We start from the raw sequence: 22,673 nt of genomic DNA, 5'->3' as shown, positions 1-22,673 counted from the left end.
ACAAGGGAAGTTATAGGACACCTGTACTTTAATACTGCTTATGAGTTTATCTATCATTGCAGATTATTTGTAGCAGTACTGTAGGTGTATGGGTGAGTCACCCGATGGTAGCAGTAATCCTTCCTTATCACAAGACTCAGACTCGCATGTTGTACCAACATGGGAATCGAACCTCAGAGTTTGACTTCACGAAGCAACACGTCAAGCACAAGGCCATCAGTCCTGTATTTTAAATCACGAAATGCCCTCTTGATACTAAGATTGTTGTTTTGGACTTCTCATGCAGCCAAACTAATACAATCATAGAATAGATGCTGGACTCGATAAACGTAACTTTCACCCGTGCGTTCGCCATTTTGATAATGAAGAATCACTATCACCCTTATATAGCATCCTAAACTCACAGATATAAATTTTATATAAGCTTATTTTCTTTTGTCTATTCTAATACATCAAAAAAGAAACTTTATATAAATTCTATTTCAGGGCACTATAAAAGAACAAGAAATGGTAAGATGGTTAAAATGTTATCATTTCACTGCTGCGGTCTGTGTGATGTACTCGATACACTGACAGTGCCACAATCAGTTCCATTAGGCTACACCGCCGTTCCAAAACATGGGTATGCAGAATGTCAAATGACAAGAATAAAAATTCGAAATTTCTCAGTTCAATATTTTGTATGACCGCCCCGCACATTCACCACTGCCAAACACCGTCATCGACTGCCTGATGCTTGTGAACACGTGGTTGGGGATTCTGCGCCATTGCTCTTGCAAGGCAGCGCCAGGTTCCTGCAAATACTGAGTTTGGTTCCTAAGACCACGAAGCCTTCTACCAGGTGCATCCCAAACGTGCTCTATTGGATTAAGGTCAGGGGACCTCGATGGCCAGTCCATGACGTTGATTTCAGCGTTTTAAAGGAAATTTCGTGTCCGTATCGCGGTATGCGGCCGACCATTATCATGCTGGAACTGTAGACCTAGGCCATGAGCCGCCATGGAAGGAACGAGTGCAAGGGTGAGCACCTGGTCGCGGTTAGCAGCAGCTGTGAGGTTTCCACGGATGACCAGAAGTCGGGAACGGTTGTTCCCACAGAAAGCACCCCACACCACATAACATTGGGCATACCGTTCATGACGTCGTCTCCAGACTCTGTGGCTGCCGTCCACGAATCTGAGGGTAAACCTGGATTCATCGCTAAAGACGTCTCCATTCCAGTCTTTCTGGGACCATCGGAGGTGATGTTGGGCCCATAGCAGACGTTGACGTTGATGAAACGGCGTCGATATTGGCCCACTATATGGACCACGAGAATGGTGATTGGCAGCTCGCAACCGATTTTGAATGATCTGTAAGGACAGTCGACCTCTAAACATATCAGCCCTGGTTCGTGTAGCCGGCACAAATCTGTCACGTAGGTGACGCAGGACGATTTGACGGTCTTCTGCTCGTGACGTCACACGTGGACGATCCAACCTTTGGCGATCAGAAGTGGTGCCAGTTTGATGTAGGCGACCTCGCAAGTCTTTACACAGTACGACGGCTGCATCCCATTGCTCTTGCGACGTCAATAACTGATCTTCCCGCTTGCAACATGCCAACGGCACGTTCACGTTGCACATTTGACAATCGTGGCATTTAACGTACCCTTAGAACTGTGGTTTAAGAGTGTGCTTTTTTTCAATTCTTGAGGCCAGTGCAAAAAGCACGTGCAAATGGAGGCAACTTCGATGCAAAGATCACGTGATCGACTGCACGTGTAAAACCCGATTTGGCACTAACGTCATTTACACGACCAATGGATGGGTTTGAGTGGGTTTTGCTAACGTTCTTCTAGAGTCGAAAGATAGGGATCTCATTTCGGTTACATAGATGTATCAACAGAGAATTATTATTCATTATTTTTAAAAATTGCATTTTCTGAAGTTTCTTGTTTGACTCAGTATATTTACACTTATTGTAGTTTCATTTTTTATCTGTTGTATTATAATTACAGCTGACTTGCTTGAGAGGCATATCTTTTTCTTATACTTTGAAAACGATACAAGAACCTGTATCGAAACGTCGTGTTCAAGTATTAAAGAAGTTGTCAACTACTCTTGGTGTTTATACATTTCTAGGAAACATGTGAACTGGATTCACTAATATAAGTACTATCGGTAATGTATATACTACCGACAGAAAATAAGGGAACCAAGAAATTGAATGTAGATGACTTTGACTGTGACAGGGTCCGTTATCGTGGCGTATCTCCCAAACGCAACATCCAATGACAATGGAATTTCGCATAATGCATGCCCAGTACGTGCTACACGTGCATACAGAAGTTAACTCCTGTAAATGTACTGGAGAAGTCGCAATCACTAATGCAATAGAGACTGACACATTTCAACCTCAACCGTTAAAAACCAACCCTATCAAGCTCGTCTGAAACCAAGACGGTCTTTCAATGGTGTCACCCTTTCAGCTCACCATAAGCGCCAAACACTGGCATGGGGTAGGCAGCATCAAGGACGGGCTATGCGCCACTGGCGTTACACCATGTTCTCTGATGAGTCAAGGTTTTGCCTACTATTCACAGATTGTTGGTGTCGGAGCGGGGAGCGATATGCCAGAGCAGCAATTGGATCGATATGGAGGTGGTAGTGTCATGGTGTGGGGTGGGATTACACATGACAGACGATCAGATTTGGTCATCATTAACGGAGCCATGACTGGTCAGCGATACGTTGACTAAATATTGCGTCCTTTTGTGGCTCCATTGGCTAGAGTTATCGGCCGAAATTTTGTATTCCAAGATGATAATGCCAGACCACATCGGGCCCGAATTGTCTCCGCTTATCTCCGACAAGAAGGTATTCAGACATTGGACTGGCCCTCTAAGTCCCCAGACCTGTCCCCAATTGAACATCTCTGGGACGTTCTTGGTCGAAGGGTGTACGCCAGGGACCCAGGACCCGCCAACCTGGCCCAGCTTGGTGCAGCTCTCCAAGAGGAATGGCGGGCAATACCACGGGCAACCATCCGGAAATTGATTAACTGCATGCCATCAAGGTGCCGTGAATGTGTTGCCCAACATGGTGGACACACCAGATATTGAACTTGACGCCTAAAATTGATTTAGTGGATATTTAAAGCAATTTCAAATTCGCTATTATTTCATTAGTTCCCTTATTTCTTGTCGGTAGTATATGTAATGTATGGTTAAGAGACAATACTGACTACCTGCTAGTCGGCACGGTAATCTAGAGTAGGGTATTTCGATGTTTTCTTAGAATTACTTTTAGCTTTTAATGGACTACCTGCTGTAACCCCACTTACAGCTCACCCACGTGACAAGCGAAAGCTTTAACCACTACTCTACCCCACAGCCCCTTCACCTCAGTGGACTCCGAGAACATAGTCTCGTGTTGCTTAAGCTTTGATAGTCTGTGTTATCATGCACTACAACAATGGGTGTTACATCGCGGGAAGATTCTCAGCACATCAACCAGTCAGGCTAATTCTGATGGACAGCACGAAGTCATGGGGATGGTGTGCGTTCATCTTGCTAAATAAACAAAATGGGACCTGACAGACAGCTATATGCCCATCCCACCTCCACAACCATCTTTTTTGTTAGATGGTAAAAACTTCTAAAAGCTTTTAACAGTTCCGATAACTTAGCATTTGAACACGCACGTGACAAAGCTTTTGAAAATTTGACTCCCCAAATACCATCGTGACGTAATTCTAGCCATGGTGATCTGATGCTGGTGATAAGTCTCACCATACTACCTCCGTATAAAGAGTTGAACTATATATGTGACCTATAATAAGAATTAGGTTATTAAACATTGCAGACAGCTATGCGTGTAATTGTTTTAACCTATATTTATTCTTTTCCAACTCTATAACAAGCTGTAATGGCAGTTCTGTCATTCTGTATTAGCATCAGTGAGGTTAACCTTTGGGGATGGTTGGATCGCAAATGTATGTGTAGTCTAAGGTAATGTAAGTATCACTTACGTTGCTCAATGTATGGTCTAAGGTGTTGTATCACTTACGTTGCTGTATGTATGGTTTAAGGTGATGTATCACTTACGTGGCTGAATGTATGGTCTAAGGTGATGTATCACTTACGTGGCTGAATGTATGGTCTAAGGTGATGTATCACTTACGTGGCTGAATGAATGGTCTAAGGTGTTGTAAGCATCATCTAATAAATAATAATAATTAATAAAAGTATCACAAATCTGAGTGTTTTGCCTATGGTAATGTAAATATATGGTCTAAAGTGATGTAAGTATCACTTACGTATCTGAATGTATGGCCTACGATGATGCAAACATCACTTACGTAGCTAAAGGTATGGTCTACAGTGATGTAAGTATCTCTTACATATCTGAATGAATGGCATGTGGCGATGTGAGTCTCACTTACGTAGCTATTTATGGTTTAAGGTGATGTAAGTATTAATTACGTAGCCGAATGTATGGTATAAAGTGATGTAAGTACCACTTACGTAACTGAATGTATGGTCTAAGTGTAATTAGTATCACTTAGGTAGATGGATATATGGTATAAATTGATGCAAATAGAATCAACGTAGAGAAAAATATGGTCCGACTCCATGTAAATATCGCCTGGTTTGATGAAAGTATGATGTAGGATTAGCTAAGTATCACCTACGGAGATGAAAGTATGATCTAGGATAATGTAAGTATCACCTACGGAGATGAAAGTATGATCTAGGATAATGTAAGTATCACCTACGGAGATGAAAGTATGATCTAGGATAATGTAAGTATCACTTACGGAGATGAAAGTATGATCTAGGATAATGTAAGTATCACCTACGGAGATGAAAGTATGATCTAGGATAATGTAAGTATCACCTACGGAGATGAAAGTATGATCTAGGATAATGTAAGTATCACTTACGGAGATGAAAGTATGATCTAGGATAATGTAAGTATCACCTACGGAGATGAAAGTATGATCTAGGATAATGTAAGTATCACCTACGGAGATGAAAGTATGATCTAGGATAATGTAAGTATCACCTACGGAGATGAATGTATGATCTAGAATAATGTAAGTATCACTTACGGAGATGAAAGTATGATCTAGGATAATGTAAGTATCACTTACGGAGATGAAGTATGGTCTTTGATGATCTAAGCATCACCTGCGTATATTGATGAGGGTGCGGGCTAAGACGACGTAACTGTGATCTAAGGTAAAGTGTAATCAATGTTGCTGAAAGTATGGTCTTACGTAGATTGTAACGTCATCTTCGTAGCTTACAGTATCTTCGTAGATATTTTGTTAAGAATATGGCACTCAAACGTCCATATCCGACAATTCACACTGTCAAATGGCAGCATATCGGATGTGACATAGGAAAAATAACATATTACAATATTCATATTTAACAAATTTATTGTGTGACCAAATGTACATAATTCTAGTCCTTGACATTTTTATTCAAATTATGTTTCTGTCATTATTATCTAGTATGTATTTTTTCCATAAGAGCTTTACCGAAGTGCACCTGCTAATAACTCCTATCAATGTAAGTTATTGATCTGATGATACTGAGAACGTTTGTTTACGTTGATTACTTGAATTCACGTCCATCCAACTCCATTGTCTCTGTCGCTGAATGTTAACACTCTGAGAGTAACATTTATATTGTAGAATATTTAACCCATGATGTTTTTCATGCTCCATTGTAGGAAGTCTCCAGACAAGCGTTTCCATTCATTGTGAGTGGATCAAAGGTATTAACCGGAAAATAGATATTGTTACCTGCACCATCGAGGATGGTTTCTTTTTTAGCATAACTTGAATTTCCAATATGAGTAACACGCGTGCTACTTTGATATGGCTACATCTAGTGTCTAGTGCACTGTCTGAATGTGAATGTGATAACAAAACCAGATGTCATTTTGGTGAACTTGAATTCTACTTGGCCAGGAATTTGTCAAGGAGTGCTGGGTTTTTGCAGGCGCGTCCCACCCATACCATTCCAGGGGCGTTGCAGGTACCAGCAGCGCATACCTCGTTAGCGCAGTACATCATTGGTTTAGGCTGAAATAGAATGAAAAATAAGTTAATATGATGCCTTCACTTCTGTGTTCCAGCTATACTGACAATCGAGTTTTCTATGAATCTAAAGAAAAGACCATCACAATGGCCATACTCCCGTCTATCAGAGACTTGCTTCTATTACAGTACACGCGTCACTAGTATATGACGTTTCATATCAAAGGTCTTCGTCATGTCTAACCATGTCTGGACATTAAGTCCTAAAAACATATTTTGTGTGTGACAGACGGACGAAACGTGGTCCTATTTAGTGCCACCGTAGTATAACTGCTATACGCTCGCGTGGGTTCGCACTGGTGATGACTAAGACGGTGTAACCTTACGCTCAGCACTGGTTCTACTGTCACGGAAAATGCTTCTCGGACCCATTCTTGGAAACTAAATGCAAGGAATCGGTAATGGGCATGAAACTAAAATGGAATAAAGTTTCCAATTCTGCAATTCGAAATTATGCACTGAACTAGGAACAGTGTGTTCTATTACATCTTAAATTGTTTTGAATTTGAAAGTGTGTCAATCCATCAACGTTGTTGATAAGTAAAAGCACACAATGTATTTATATTTTGGATTTTTTTTCAAGATTGTTCGTGATCTATAGCATAAACTGCTGAAAGCAACTTACAAATCCGGTGAAGCACATTTCACACATAAACAGACATGCGTGTTCCGACCCCATGTCTTTCAGTCCTACTTCCGGTAGCGTGGGCGATGGGGTGACTACTGATGCAAAGAGTATCATTGCGCATGCGCAGCTGAACAAGGTTACAGAAGACATATTGACCGTCTGTATTCAAATCCTGTAAAAGAAAGATATTAGTTAGTAATAAGTTATGATTCATACATGAATGCATTTTCCACTAAAGTCGTGATATAAGGTATGTCTGACGCTGTCGGTCGGAGTCCACTATGTCTCAGTATTTGAATCGTTGCATCTGTGGACCTGTGACCTGTGAGTGTGTATACGTCCGCGCATGTCTGTCTGAAAGCAGGATTTGAAAAAACATCCATTCGTACAGAATGTGTCGTTCACAGTCAATCGCCATTTTGTATCCCAACACGCGAAACTTCCAGCAGAGGAACGGGCACATCTTTGGTCGTCCAAGCAAAAGGTAATAATTCACGACATTCCAGATCGGAATATTGTTTAATCACAAGGGTAAAGAATAACCGCCCCAATATATCGAAGCCTTAAGAGCCCAAGTGACGTTTTTGCACCGAGAATGGTCTATTATTTCTGAACCGCTTCTTCTTGAGATGAAGTTTAGTTCGATCACACATCACGGCAATTGCTCCCCTTGTGACAGGTTTATCCATCCTAATATCATCTTTTCAGGAGCAATCCTGAGCCTATGATTGTAGTAGGTGTGCTGGAGGAGAGCGTCCTCCAGTTGGTGGTTATTAGCTCGTCATGGGCTGGTAGAGGAACGAGTTCGTATGGGTGTTTGGTGAGTGTAGTAGATAATTGAATGACAGAGTGGGTGAGCCTAAAAAAGAATCAGTGGCGGCTTGGTGCCGTTGTTTTGTGTCAGTGACTTAAATAGTCGTTAAAGGTTCGTGAAAACGCAACAATGAATACAGAATTAATGTCAGATTCCCAGTTATTTGGTTGCGTGTTGTTTAGCGCCGCACTCAACAATATTGGCGATATTAGCAATACATGAGGGCGGTCTGTAAAACAATAGTGTCTGGACCAGATAATCAGTTCTGACCACATCAACCCGTTAGTCGCCTTTAATGACACCAATAGGAAACCGGTCGGTGGAGGCACTTTGAAATACAGGTGATGAGCCCCTTCGATTCGGTAGACTTTGTATCCTGACGGCATAAATATTTGCTCATGTTATCAATCACTTCAATTTGTCTTTACGCAGTCATTTACATACCACGGTCACAAGTGTTAAACGCACCATTAAACAACTCAACAAAACATATTACTCAATTTAGATTGCCCAATCTCTTTTTCAACGAACCTATTAACGTGGGATTTACAGTAACCAAATTCTAAGTTTGGTAGAAATGCTAAAGGGTGTGCTTTTTAAATCGGTGTTTATATATAACCGCACTAAATATATGGAATACCATTTGTAGTTTTACATGTAACCGCTATTTATATCGATTAAATAGCCACAATGGTGCGTTGCGCGAACGTCATTCCCCCCTCATCAGCGTTCAGGGCTTATAAAGTCGATTTCGACAATGTCCGATCATCTGAATGTCTTCGAGCCCTCGTTATGGCCTTGTCACTCAGAGACAACCAGGGACAGTCCAATATATATGGATACGTCTCCAGTTAAAAACAGATAAGGCCTTATCCCCTAGTTTCCAAAAGACTTGTGACTGCCAAAACCAGTTTCATGCACGTGTATGTAATTTGTGCCATGCTAATATTTATTGTGATTCATGACTAGGAAACGAAGAATGGACATTCATCAGTTTTCATTGGTCACTCAGTGGGCGAGTTGTTGTTCAACGTCGTTTCGATCAATGTCAGCTATGTCAAGCCTCGAGAGGATTTCTTTGTCTTTTTGCCTGTTGTTTAACGCCGCACCCAACATTATTTCAGCTATGTGACGAAGATTTGTAAATACTTCAACACAGTCAAGACTGACATTATCAGCATCGATGTAAGCGACTGGAATGCGACATGCATCAATAATAATGGTGGAGTGTTGTCCTGGGCGTAGAACTCAAGTTTATAAATCAGTTCAAGATAAGCACCGTTTAGCGCGAAGGATCCTTTGATGGGTGACCATGCTTAGTTGCTTGACGCCTTAGAGGTTTTAGGACTTCAGTCCTACCCCTCAATCAAGCACATGGGATACATGGAGTCTCGCCTTAGGCAAGTGGGTTTGTTCAGAATTACCTCTGTTTACCCAGCAGAAAATGGGTACCCGATTGAATACGTCATGTGACTGTTAACCTTATTGTGCCTTGTTGGGGTTATCCGGGTTAACAAAAAGAAAACTAATAATCAGGTTGCGCCGTTGAGCACCGTATGATGAAACTAGCCCCTCTAGAGAGTCACATCGAAGAGGTGTTATTGTGTGATCCTGACACAAACAGGCTGGTAAAGTTCATCATCAGCTCTGGGCCTTTCCCCCCTCTAAACGCACCCAGATTAGCGTAAGGGACTTCTCCCAGGAAACGCTGCTCAATCGAACCCATCAAGAACCTTTTGGACAATATGTAGACTCTCCAACACTGGAACCTTCTGCATTACTCAGAGTGTCAGAAAGACTGTGCTCCTGGTGGAAAACCCGGGCAGTCTCCTGATCTGTGCCAAGAGATAAGGAAGTACCAAACCAAGGACACCAAGAACAGTGAGGAGCCTTACGTATTTGGGATGTACGCGTGACATTTCAAAGGCGGTCCACATATTATCATGCTTTCCCCGAATGTTGTTCTCAAAAGGGAGATAAATTTCAGTGATGTCGACAAATTCAGTTTCTTTACTAAAAAGATCATTTTTGTAGGTTTGAAATTTTCTGAGGCGGAACATGATCCTATTTAAAGACATTTGAACGCAGCATTTTCTGTAACGCTCTTGACATGAAAGAATGACATCCACTAACAAGGTGTTGAACAGTCTTTGAATGCATTGCATAGTTGACTTGTCATGCAAATATTATCAAAAGCATCACATTTTGACTAGTGCGACTGGGAAGTGACTTATATTAGGTAGCAAAAAGGAAGCCCTCCGTTTCACATTTAAGACCAGCCGACTTCATCCAGCAGACTTCAGCGTCAGAGGAGACGGTGGGGTTGCTAATATGTCCCACAGCATATATTCGCGTGGTTTACTCCACTCTCTATACCGTCCAGCATATAAACCAGCGACCACCAGACCATCTGACCGTCTGTTCTTGTCCATCGGCTCTCATACAAACCATTGATTCCTCCCGGTTCTAACACTAGGCTGCGCGGTCAGTGTCAAGAGACCTAGTGAATGTTGCGGTATGCCAATACCGGCTCAAGATACAAACGAAGTTTGTACAACTAGGGAAAAGGTAAAGTATTTATGCATGTAAAGCGTTCGGTTGCTGTCACGGTTCCATTATTAAGATGGACTGCGACGCTAAAACGTGACATTCATCCGATCTAACTGCAGAAAACTTTGGAAATTCTATTTTTCAGTGAGCGTAAATACCTCGACCATATCATATTTATACAAATACGTGATGTACATCGGAAACATACTAATGCACTCTCAAATGCTGTGAGAGATCCGGTAAGTACTGTTCGCTATTGATCTATGCCTTCTGACCAAAGTAACGACAGCACGGGGTAGGACAAAGTAACGACAAAGTAACGACAGCACTTGCAAGACAGGGATAAAAGTGAGTGCTATCCTTGGTAATGCAAACCTTTCAGATTCTGTTTGATGGACTTAACCAGAGATCTGTACTTGTTGCTCCTGCCATACGGAATCTTCAGCTTTTATCCAACATATGTCTTACTATCATAGCTCATATTCCACCTCTATCGAACAACATCAGGCCACTTCGTTTGAAAAATACATACATATTATATATATGGTTACGTCGAACATTGATTTCCCTACTAACTTAGGGGAACCAACTGCAAACCTTATGCAGATAAATCGCTAAACTGCCCAAAAGTATGTGCACATATCGTTCATATGAACAGCGGCGTTGTGGTTGTTAAGAACTTGCCAATTTTCACTTATTTGCTCTCTATTTAAGTCATGATAATAATCTTTTCGGCTTTCAGAAATTTGTTCACAATACTTCAGTTCACAAATAAACATTTAAACAGTATGGCATTTTTAATGGCAAAATTTAGTTTAGAACAGTTGCCTGAGTAAGTGTCTATAATTACACGATTTTAAACTTGTGAAACGAAGTGTATATATATATATGTCATCGAAATAAATGACCAGACCAGCTGGTGGCTGATATCATGAGCAACGATCTACCCAACCTGCGATGCCAGCGACCAGGGCCCTTATTCTCGAAACGTTCGTAGCGTTCCGAACTTCTTAAGCCCATACTTAAAACACTGCCTACGATCAAAGCTAAGAATTCTTAAGGCTACGAACCCTTCGAGAATAAGGGCCCAGGTCACCAAGCTATACAATGTATAAAGTCGCGTCTTAAAACAAGCATACCACAGCTTGCTGTTCGAATCCCGAATAAGAAATGAATGCATGCACAAAGCCCGAAAGGTTTTAAATTTCCTGACTGGTTCATAATAGAACTGACGGGGCTTGCGCATCCTTGCCATGATTTAAAATGAGTGAGTGAGTGAATTTTATTTTACGCCGCTTTTAGCAATATTCCAGCAATCGATTCTCAAATAACCGTTGTGTTCTTTGCATTCCTGATTATCACAATTATTTTCTGTATCCAGACATAGAACATTATCCGTACGATGTGAGCATATAAATTACTGCGATTTTGATGATGCCACATTAGTGAAATTCTTTATTCTCTATGTATTTTCCATTGAAAACTCATGAAACACCACACAAACTGACAAACCATACAATAACCTACAAACTCATAAACCATCGCTGATGAAACAGCACGAAGACGTTAAAACCATCGTTGATTAAAAAAACATACGAACATTAATATAGCGCCGATATTCAGCTCAGCTGATCTAAGGCGCTTCGTTTTTCCCTCGATCACTGGATGTCAATCACAACATCACGTCATATTATCAATCTCAGCCCCCTGGGGAGTATACAACTCTTGCAGACACTAAGCGCACCGTGTTCACGTGGTTTTTCCATCCTTACGAGGTACCTATCTGCAGCTTGGTGGACTGGGATACACAGTCACTGTACTTTGTCCAACTGTCACTGCATGTGTTTGCAATATTCATGTGGAAACCATCTGGTCATACATTAACGGATTCGTGGGTATTTTAAAGTGCACATGGCTGCTTTCTGTACAACACGGTTTTGACAACACGGAATGAATCTGCACACAAATCTGACTTCAAGAAGTTACACCCGGTCACAGGTGGGTTCGATCCCGACACCTCAACCTCGCTAGATCACTAGTCTGGCGCTCTAGCCAGCTCGCCCATCATGCCTCCAAACAAACAATCGCTGATGAAATACCACGAAAACATTCGAACTATCGTTGATGAAATATCACAAAAACTTGTAAACCATCCTTGATGAAATAGCAGGAAGACATTCAGACCATCACTGATGAAACACTACTACAACCTACAAACCATCGTTGATAAAATAGCAAGAAATCTTAAGAACCATCCCTGACAGAATATTACGACAGGTAACTAACCATTGTTGATGAAACATCACGAAAATGTACAAGCCATCGTTGATGAAACACGTTGATGAGAGGTTATAAAGCATTGTAACCCATTTTTCAAATCGCTAAATACAAATCTTTCTTTAAATAAAATATCCATACATATAGCGACGGTATATCTGTTTTATGTGATATTTTCAGACTAATTTTATCTGGTCTTTCATTTTCAACGTAACCTATAAGACGTCTTGATTAAACCACTTAAGTCAGCGCCAAAACAAACCGTCGTCAGCTGAAGAATGAAATATATGTAGCGGATGGAAAAAAAGAAATTAATTGAGAAAACAATCACAAACTTCAACAAAATGCGTAATAATACATATTAACGTCAGTACATTTAACCAATATTATGAGACGTTTACCCCTACAAATACAGTATCACTATCACGCCATCTACTGATGCGGCACTTACCTGAAAGATGTACCGTGATGACTCTTGAAGCAGTAGGAGACGTAGTGAACGCCGCCCATGCCAACCACGGATTTATACATTCCTTGTATCGATCCGATCGGTTCCAATCGATGCCAGCATCACTGAGATTGAACGCAGAGATCACAGAGCTGGAAGCCGTATTACAATCAGCGTCATGTTTGTTTCATCAAATATGAATGTATCGTACAGATGATTAGTGCACGAAGTATGCTCGTATTGGACATATTTTATTGACATATCTGTCGTTCAAACAAATGTCCTGATTACTGTTTACGGTTTCTGTGGCTTTTAGAGAGTGTGTTTTGTTGACATTCCTTCAGTTAAATTTCACATACCTTCAAACTTTGTTTTTTGCTTTGTTATTTTAAAACCTGAAACCTTTCAGGTGTTTTCTACAGCATGGAGCTCTCGGTGGTGTGAATTTCAAGATGATATTTGCATCCAACCCATTGAAATCTGGGAAGATGAGAGGGATGATATAAATGAAAATAGTAAATACTGGTTCTTGAATTCCAGTATTTCACAAAGTTCAAAATATCCAGCTATCGTCTCACGGGGCCATGAAACATAGTACATACTGGCTCTGGTTTCGTCAGTTTAATTCATAGGTTCTCTCTCTCTCTCTCTCTCTCTCTCTCTCTCTCTCTCTCTCTCTCTCTCTCACACACACACACACACACTCAAAAGCACACATGTGTACAGCTCACATGGCATCAGGTACAAAAGTCGGATTCAAGGGTGGAAGGTAATGCTCCGTACAGTTACTGAGTGAGTGAGTGAGTTTAGTTTTACGCCGCCTTTAGCAATATTCCAGAAATATCACGGCAGGGGACACCAGAAAATGGGTTTCACACATTGTACCCATGTGGGGAATCGAACCCGGGTATCCGGCGTGACGAGCGAACGCTTTAACCACCAGGCTACCCCACCGACCCCGTACAGTTACTGGGTGTATTATGAAAGGATATCATGGTGCGGAATCGGATTCATAAAATACTTCTCTTTAATAACAATACATACCATGGACGGTAGCCTCAGTAGTTATGGTGTGTAATTTACTTAAAGACATTTGAAATCATATTCCAAATTATGTAAATATGATTCAACAAACTTTGGATGCATGTTGCTTGAAACACGTTAATACTTTCAAACCTTATGATGATTAAAAGACACCAATTTTCCATTGATTGCACCATAATGCACTAAAGAGGAAGTTATTTCGTATTAAATACGTCGTTGTGTTGCATTGGATTGGGTCCGGCGGCAGTGCATTAGGTTGAGTTTCTTTGGGTTTCGGTTGGATTGTTGCGTTGCGTTGCGTTGCGTTGCGTTGCGTTGCGTTGCGTTGCGTTTACGTTTTTTGTTTTTCTGTCCTGTATCAAAAACAAATAAATAAGAATGTAAACATTCAATATAATCAAAAAGTTAATTGCCCTTCTACCACTTCCGCCATGACGGAATTTGTTACCATGAATACACAGTCGACACGTGTTTGACTACAACGTCCGCATTAAGACGATCCTGGGATTAGAATTGAATACTGGCATGGAGACTTGGAATTCTTAAAATACACAGTTTATACAGGGGCATGTTACAACTATGTGAAACCGTCTTTTACCATTGGAGATGAATCCAAACATTACACCAGTGTCACCTGTTACAATATTTTCTTTTTAATGTTTGATTTCAGCAATAAGTTATTTTTAGGTTAACAGTCCCATTTCTAAACTAATAATATGTTCGCACTCTGTCAGTAATACCTCTCACATACATAATAATACTGCGCGGCCTTGATCGAAAGGTATACAGATGAATACAGAATAGATATGGAATGTTATTCCGCCCCACTGAGAAGCGTAGGACTTACTATCACCTACGTAGGACTTACTATATCCTACGTAGGAGGTACTACTTTGTATCTCCTACGTAGGACTTAATACGTAATAATTCCGACTTAATATCCCATACGAAGGACTAACTATATCCTACGTAGGACTTACTATCTCCTACTTAGGAGAAGATCAATATGTGTTAATATACATTAATCTAAACTGGTCGACTTAAATCCCCAGACACGCAAACCTTCTCCCGTTTCACTGTTTCAGTCACTGTTAGAGTCAACAGCCATGTGTTACATTCACGTTCAGTCTACTGTTATGTGTTACTTTTCCCTTAGAGTCTACTATCACGTGTTTCATTTACTATAATAGCCTCCTGTTACCGTCAACATTAGACACATGTGTTCAACTTATTGTTGCACATTACCGTCATGTGTTGGACCGACTGATGTACTGTACTTCCTGGGGTTCAGAGTGCTCTACTATTACATATTGCACTTTGTTACACTTTTCTAAAATGCGTTGGATATTTCAGAGGTCGTTGCACATGAGTCATAATCTGCGTACCAAACGTGTCTTACACTATCGGTGGCAGCCTATGCGTACTTATTAGTGTACACTTATTCAAACAACTACATTGTATATGGCAATCTATTGCCATTTTGAATTTCGTATTGCTTTACGCCGCCCTCAACACTTTTCCACCCCCGTCAAGTCAACTTGTAAAACGATCAAGAAAAAACCGAAAACAAAACGCAAAATAGTGTTGTATCTGCAGACAAGCAAACCTTTCGTAGGACGTGTAATAACCAGAATTTCATATCACAACCTATCCCCCTCCCTCTGTCTGTGTGAGTGCGCGCGTGCGTGTGTGAATACCCAAAACTCCTTGACTGCAGTTAGATCAAGGTCCACGTCACCCTAACGTAACACACACACGCACACAAAAACACTGTATAGTAACACTGTGTTAGTGCTATGAATATGCACTTGCATTTCTACTGACATCCTGCATAACCAAACATTTCTCAATTTAATAACCATATCTCATAATCCAAAACTTTAAAATGATATATCAAAGTAATACGTAGGAGATAGTAAGTCCTACGTAAGTGATAGTAAGTCCTATATAGGAGATAAGAAGTCCTACGTAAGGGATAGTGACACCAAAAAACATTTTCACCGTGGCCATACTCCACTTACGTAAGACGATGACAGTATACACCGTCTATTACGGATCTGTACAAAATTTACCCATATCGTGATAAATTCGTTTGCTTTACACCGAATTCGTGTATATGTGATTGATGGAGCATGGCGTAATGGATTAATTTCATGGGCTCTTTTCACGACGCAACCAAGGTTAACCATAGCTCTCATTCATTAACATTACACAAGTTTACCTTAGTGACTTACGATCACCCTTGTGAAAGGATCCCTGGACTACGTCGATGTTTTTCACCCAGTACGCGTGTTACATATTGACTTATCTTACCTCACACATAAATGTCGTTTTCTGATTGGCTAAGCTCTCCTCTGTTATTTTCGATGTAAACCACTGCCAATGAAAACTCATTCGGTACTTAATGGTAGTACTTCTTCCTCGCGAATAACATTGAATCAAGAATGACGCACGGAAATTAATGATGGTTTGCGAAAGCAAACTTTGTTTTTCTTGTGTCGTCTTCAAATTGTTGCGTTGGCTACGAAACGATTTGCATCCCATTCAAATAATTATATTTTGTCCCTGTGAATATTAAGATGGGGCATTACACCATTTTACTAAAACAATACCTGCGGGAGTAAAATCAACATGCAAGATTCGATTCGTTTGATTCACCCAGGTTGGCCGAAGTGTACTATCCAATACCCATGCTTCAACAGCTAAAGATTAGCAATGAGGTGCTCGGTAAGAGTAAGAAACAAGTTGTTCACTGCTTCCTAGGGGCCCATGGGTGGATATGCCCTCGATCTTTGTTTGTGATCCCCTCGCTTTTCGGGCTCAGGGAACCTAAACAAACATTGAGGGTACATCAACCTATGCCCCCCTACGTGACCAGTGAACAACTTATAATGTATTTGAAGTACAGTGTTACAGTACCTAAACAAACAGAATGTAAGCAAACTAAAAGTGCCACAAAGTGTCTGGACTCGTGGCTAATTCAAATTGATTTACTTTCCAGAAAAAGATTTTGTGTTGTAGTATACAAGTTTCTCAGTACTGGGAGTAAATGTTTACTACAGGCATATGTTTTCTATGTCCATGATTTCATATCAGTCACGAATATTTTGAAGGAAATTCTCAGAATGGCATTTCAGAAAAGCTCCCTGTTAAACCCAGAGAGGATGCCAAGCTGTGGGGTATCGATTGCCTTTGGTGGTCTTGAATAAATACGTGAAGTATAAGCTTATTAGTAGCACCAATACGACGCTGAGATCCACGGAAAAAGGTTGAGCACAAATCAATAAAACCGCCTATTGTGTACCCCTCGAACAATTAACTGTACATGGAGACATCTCGTTCCAAGTGTAGAACATCAAACGCATGAAAAAAGCGCTCAAAGCAGCGAAATCCGATAAAAAAAAACAAGCATCGTACAAACCTTATGGAAATGGTTAGGTCTTGCAAGTCGGAATTTCCACGAAATGTATCTTATTGTAACATTGCTGCCGGGTGGATCTATAGTGAATTTATTTAAACTTTTATACCAAACTACACATGAAGTGTATTGAGATTTCGTTTTGGTGAGTTAACTAACAGAAATTGTAATGGCTGGAAGAAAGATTGGGATATGCTTCGTTGGCAGCTAGAAGTTGAACAAGTGTGACTCATATCCAGTTTGAGAGGCGAAACTAAAGGTTAAGCATACCATACTAACACTACTACCCAACGTTTGCCATGGATATGATTTCGTGACATTTGAAATCCCACAACAAATAACGGTTGAAATATACTGAACAGCAAAAGAAACATACGTTTCGAAAAATTGAAATCTCATAAAAGTAAGTGTTCATGGTTATGTAATCTATTTTAAGAAATGACCATAAAAAAAAACAAAAACAGAGTTGCGTTTCATTTGCTGTTTAGTATATATCTGCACTCAGTGACTGGGCAAACCCAGACGGTCTCAGATTCATGATGACCGGTCTGAGATATGCAGTCACAGGCACGATGTGCCCCAAGTGCTGGAAAATCTGTATGTATGGATCTTGGCAGAATCGTTGCAAAACGCTTTCAGAGAGAATATAAAAATTGCTGCTGAGAATTTCAACACCTGAACGCACCTACGCCCAACTGAACGTCATAAGATATTTAAGGATCGATGAATAAGCGTTCTTCAAACTCATTTAACAATGCCACGTCAAGTGGCATACGTCTTTGATGTACGTCAGAATTGTGGGGTAATGTGACTGTCGTCATCAGAGCGTGGAACCGACACCAATCAGCAACCCATTAATACATCAGGTATATGTGGCAGAATACTGCTTATCCTACTGCATCAAGATGCTGACTACCCACACCATCAGATGTGACCTGCACAATGCCAGTGGTGTTAGTGTGAGTGATTATGGTTTTACGCCGCTTTTAGCAATATTCCAGCAATAACACGACCGTGGTACACACACTTTGAACCAATGTGGGTAATAGAACCTGGGTCTTTGGTGAGACGAGGGAACGCTTTAACCAATAGGCTACCCCACCGCCTCAGTGGTGACGTTCTCTCACAATGAAGGGCATGGATACGCACTCAGCTGGGCCGACATGACAGACAGGTGTTTTCAATGACAGGAGATCATATCAATATTGGGCACATTGTCAAGCCTTCATAGTTTGTCATGTACGCACTAGATTTCAGACTGCTACGGAGAAGACTCAGCTGGAAGAATTGAATGCCCATACCCTACAAAGGGTCGCAAAAAAATTAAAAAAACCCAAAATATGTCAGGTATGGAGTAATGGGGTGATCTCTGTGTTGTGCCAGTAAAACCCTATGTTGGTGCAAAGAGATCGAACCTATTTGTGTCGTGGCATCGAGTCTCGTTGCAAGGTCTACTTAATGTAGCCTATACTTCCACATGACAGCAGCCTTATCGCACTCCTACAGACCGCTGCAAACTGCTCTCTAAGCCTTGTCCTTCCAGCAACCCCAGAGAAACTCAGCAGTGTTCTCATGGTAGAGTGGAATAGTCTTTCTCTGGCAACCATTCAGACAACCATGTATTGCAGTAATGTTATTTTGGTCTCTTGGTCAGATACTCTCATAGATGATTGAGCTATGCCTAAACCATCCAATGACTGACATTATGAACAAAGGCAACTGCTGTCAGGGTACTATGTGGTCCAATTAATGAAGTGACTCACTCCGCGATCAGCGTAGTTCTTCCCAACAAAAAACCTGTTAATGTGGAACAAATTCAGCCAGAATCCCCTTGGAGAACACTTTGGAATTTAAGACGTACCAGAAGCATTGGATATACCCATCTATGTATAAAGTGAGTAATATGGCCCACACAACCACATGGCTATCGTAAGGGGATCGAGTGGCCAGGTTCTTTAATGTATGGATTACTGGACGTCCGCAGCGTAGAGCAATGTTCATAATGTCACTCACTGTTTAGATTTGATTTATTTAGAGACCGCTGACTATCAGTTGGAATGCCGTAGAGCATGGCGCCAAACTCGTGCGCAAGACAAATAAATGCTTTACCTGTTGTGGTCATCTTTAACTGAACCGTTTCTGGGACATTCATGACAACGACAGGATGTTGTGAAATCCGACACAAAATACTGATTATGTTCAATTTCATTAATAACAAACGGAAAAGTAATACAGCAAGACAGACTTCCACTCTCGCTTCTTTTGACATCAACCTAAATTTCATATCCAGTAATTTGATTACAACGTCGCAGCAGTCGTTATCCTCCCTTGAAGAAATATGCTAGAATTTCGTAGCTCGATCGTAGTGTCCTTTTTTGAAGTAGGTATTATAGTTATGTCCCTTTTATGCCCAATATTTGACCATTCAGCTTCCGGCTTCAATATCACATGCATTTGCATCAAACATCAATAGGATGGTGTGGCCAGGTTAATTTCCTGTCTCAAAGACACGTTGTGTACGTAAATAATAGCACATCTGAACACATTGACGAAAAACATGAAAAGATTCGGAAACCATCCGTCCACACCCAGTGGACAGTAAACATGTTTTGCAACTCTCTCGCAATCGACCGAGATCTTCATAGCAGTGGACATGTTACATCCATCAGATACCGGTGTCTTTACGTGAGTGTGATTGGACTAGGCTCTCTCAGACCAATGACAATACAACTCTCAATTTCCAGCTTAATTAAGCACGACCGGAAACACTTCTTTTGTAGTGAAACCAAACCACCATTACAGATTCTTCCGACAAAGATGTTCACATTTTCTAATTAATTCCTGAATTATATTAGTTTATCTTTGTCAGTGAAGGTACGCCCTTATACTATCAGTAAAAGCGACGGATGTGCTATTCCGTTGCGCAGTTTTACAAGAAATACACTTTTGAGTGTCTATATACTTTGAGTATGATGTGAAAATACGCTAATATTAAATAAATACACCAACAAACACTATTTATCATAATGTCCAACAACTCGTGAACGCACGGAATTATACTTCACAGATGAATTTTATCATACGTTTGATTTTTCAATGATAAATACGTTAAATTGTCGATATTACCACAAAAGAAATATCTGAACTTGCATGCAAATAACCTTTCTCAATGTCATAATTTCTAAAATATAATTCGAGTAAAAATGTATAAAACTGGTCACAGGTGTTGGCAATATACACAACTGCCAATGAGTATCAAAAGGATCTTGTCTTTTCGACATATATCCACAGTTCAAAGATGACAAGAGTCACGTGGTTGTATTACCTGCATGGCCCGGGTTTTCAATGAACGAAGTTGGATTTACACATAATGACCCACCTTCACCCTCTCTCAGAATGACTGATGGTTTAGCATCGCTTTTGATTTTCGATTACTGGAAAAACAACGGCAAACTTTCTTTTTCAAGCCTGTTTAGGTTGTCCTTCCCGAATTTAAAAGGGTACTGCAATCAATTAAGTTACAACTGTAAATTAGCGGCCGAAAGAAACGCCACCAAAATAAAAACGACTGTAAATTGTCAAAATAATTATTGTCAGTCTGTTTGAATAGCGAAAAACATATCTCTCGAACATAACGCATCTATTCCAAAAGAACACTTGCACTTGCATTTTGTATTCTGTGGAAAGAAAACCGAATTTACACAAATAAAACGGAAGCTGTGCACAAAGTTACCCGTATCAAATGTGGGTATAAAAGCTAATCAGGTTTATTCTCTCTCATCATTTTAATCGATTAACAACTAGGAACATGCGTCGTTTAACCCCAGAGCAGAGGGAGAGAGCTGTTGGTATGTTACAGATGGAAAAGACACAAGAGTATGTGGATACGACAATGGGATATTGCAAATCCACCATCTGGAGATTTGTCACACTTGTCAGACTGGCAGTAATGCAGACAGGCGAAAGAGTTGTATAGTGAAGGTGACTTCCCTAAAAACAGGGCCGGTATTCACGGCTGATTCACTTGAGGTACCGATATGTCACTCTGACGTCATCAAAATGCAACAGCACTGAACATCCAGTCAGAAGACAGACTGTGGCCAAACGACTCAGCATTCATGGTCTCAGTGCCAGTCGACCTTTCAAGGGCATGACGTTGACGTGCCAACGCCGGCGTGCCAGATTGAAATGAACCAGGACTGTGCCACACTGGCAACAGCGCAACTGCCGAAGAGTGAGGTTTATTGATGAACCCAGGTTCCAGCTCTTCAAGATCTGTCCCCAAATTGAACACCTTTTATAATAACTGCGATGTCATATTCGGAAACGCCCAAGTCGGCCATTGACGAGGAACGCTTTGGCAGATACCCTGCAAAGGTAATGGCGTCGGATCCCTAATGAAGACGCCAGAAGACTCAGCAACTAGGGGTGGCAACACCCGGTATTGAACAATACGTGCTGATAACAGTTGTAAAAGCTCCCAAACGATTCTGCATTTGTGATCGAATACAGGGTAATGCACCTGAGTGTCAGTCATGTGATCTTAGATCACGAGCTCCGTCGTATTTCTTCATGTTATCCATTAAAACCGGTCACTGAATGGATGCTTTTTACAATTAAACATTTAATGTTACCATATTTTGCTTACGTTTTTACACCAGAAATGTATGTGGTGGCGTTTCTTTTGGACGCTAGTTTAGTTATACTTATCCGTTAAACACAATCATTCTCCTCATCTTCTTCGTCTACTACAGGCAATGGGCCATTCTGTGGGCAAGAATGTTTTGATAAGTCAATATTGCTGGTTTTGTTAAGTTTGTTCAGCTTGAATCTTTTCCTCTTCATCTGGAAAACACGAATTTGCATTGTCGAAACTGACCTTTTGTTGGTTGACATGCGTTCAATTCGGACGTCAACGTGTGGCTTATAGATACATTGATGCACATTTCAATAACACGGCACCTAATTCATCATATATACGATATTATTATTCCCTGTAAATATTTCAATTTAATATTATGATGAAACACGCATGTGGGGTTGTTTATAAAAGACTTTACATAAGAAATTACGAATGTCTGTCACTGTACAGTTGCACTTTGATAAACGGGACGTCAATAACAACATAGAACCTTAACAATCCGTACAACAAAATAAACAAGAACATATCATTCGATATTACCATAAGCAATCGTATTATGGTAATAGATAAGTACTAATTTCGAATTTATTCGTACAATGTCCAGCATTTCGAGGTTCATTGTAATAATAAGACAGTGCCCTGCATACGGAAATATAGTAACTGTGGTTCAGTACTCACTGACTACCTAGTGTAAGAACTGCAATCGTTTTTCAACGATCCATCTCAAAATACGCTGCTATACGGCCCCACTGACATCCG

The 22,673-nt window shown here is 40.6% G+C and overlaps 1 long non-coding RNA gene across 1 annotated transcript; it reads right to left on the bottom strand.

Moving 5' to 3' along the window:
* Positions 1–5,436: 5,436 nt before the first annotated feature.
* On the bottom strand, positions 5,437–12,856 carry LOC137294871 (uncharacterized). The gene is made up of 3 exons (XR_010957546.1): positions 12,814–12,856; positions 6,719–6,893; positions 5,437–6,078 (listed from the first exon to the last, which is right to left on the bottom strand). It is a non-coding gene; the product is annotated as an uncharacterized lncRNA (long non-coding RNA).
* Positions 12,857–22,673: the final 9,817 nt, after the last annotated feature.

This window comes from Haliotis asinina, chromosome 8 (assembly GCF_037392515.1).
Source record: "Haliotis asinina isolate JCU_RB_2024 chromosome 8, JCU_Hal_asi_v2, whole genome shotgun sequence".
Classification (NCBI taxonomy): Eukaryota; Metazoa; Mollusca; class Gastropoda; order Lepetellida; family Haliotidae; genus Haliotis; species Haliotis asinina.
This window is presented reverse-complemented; position numbering and strand designations above follow the sequence as displayed.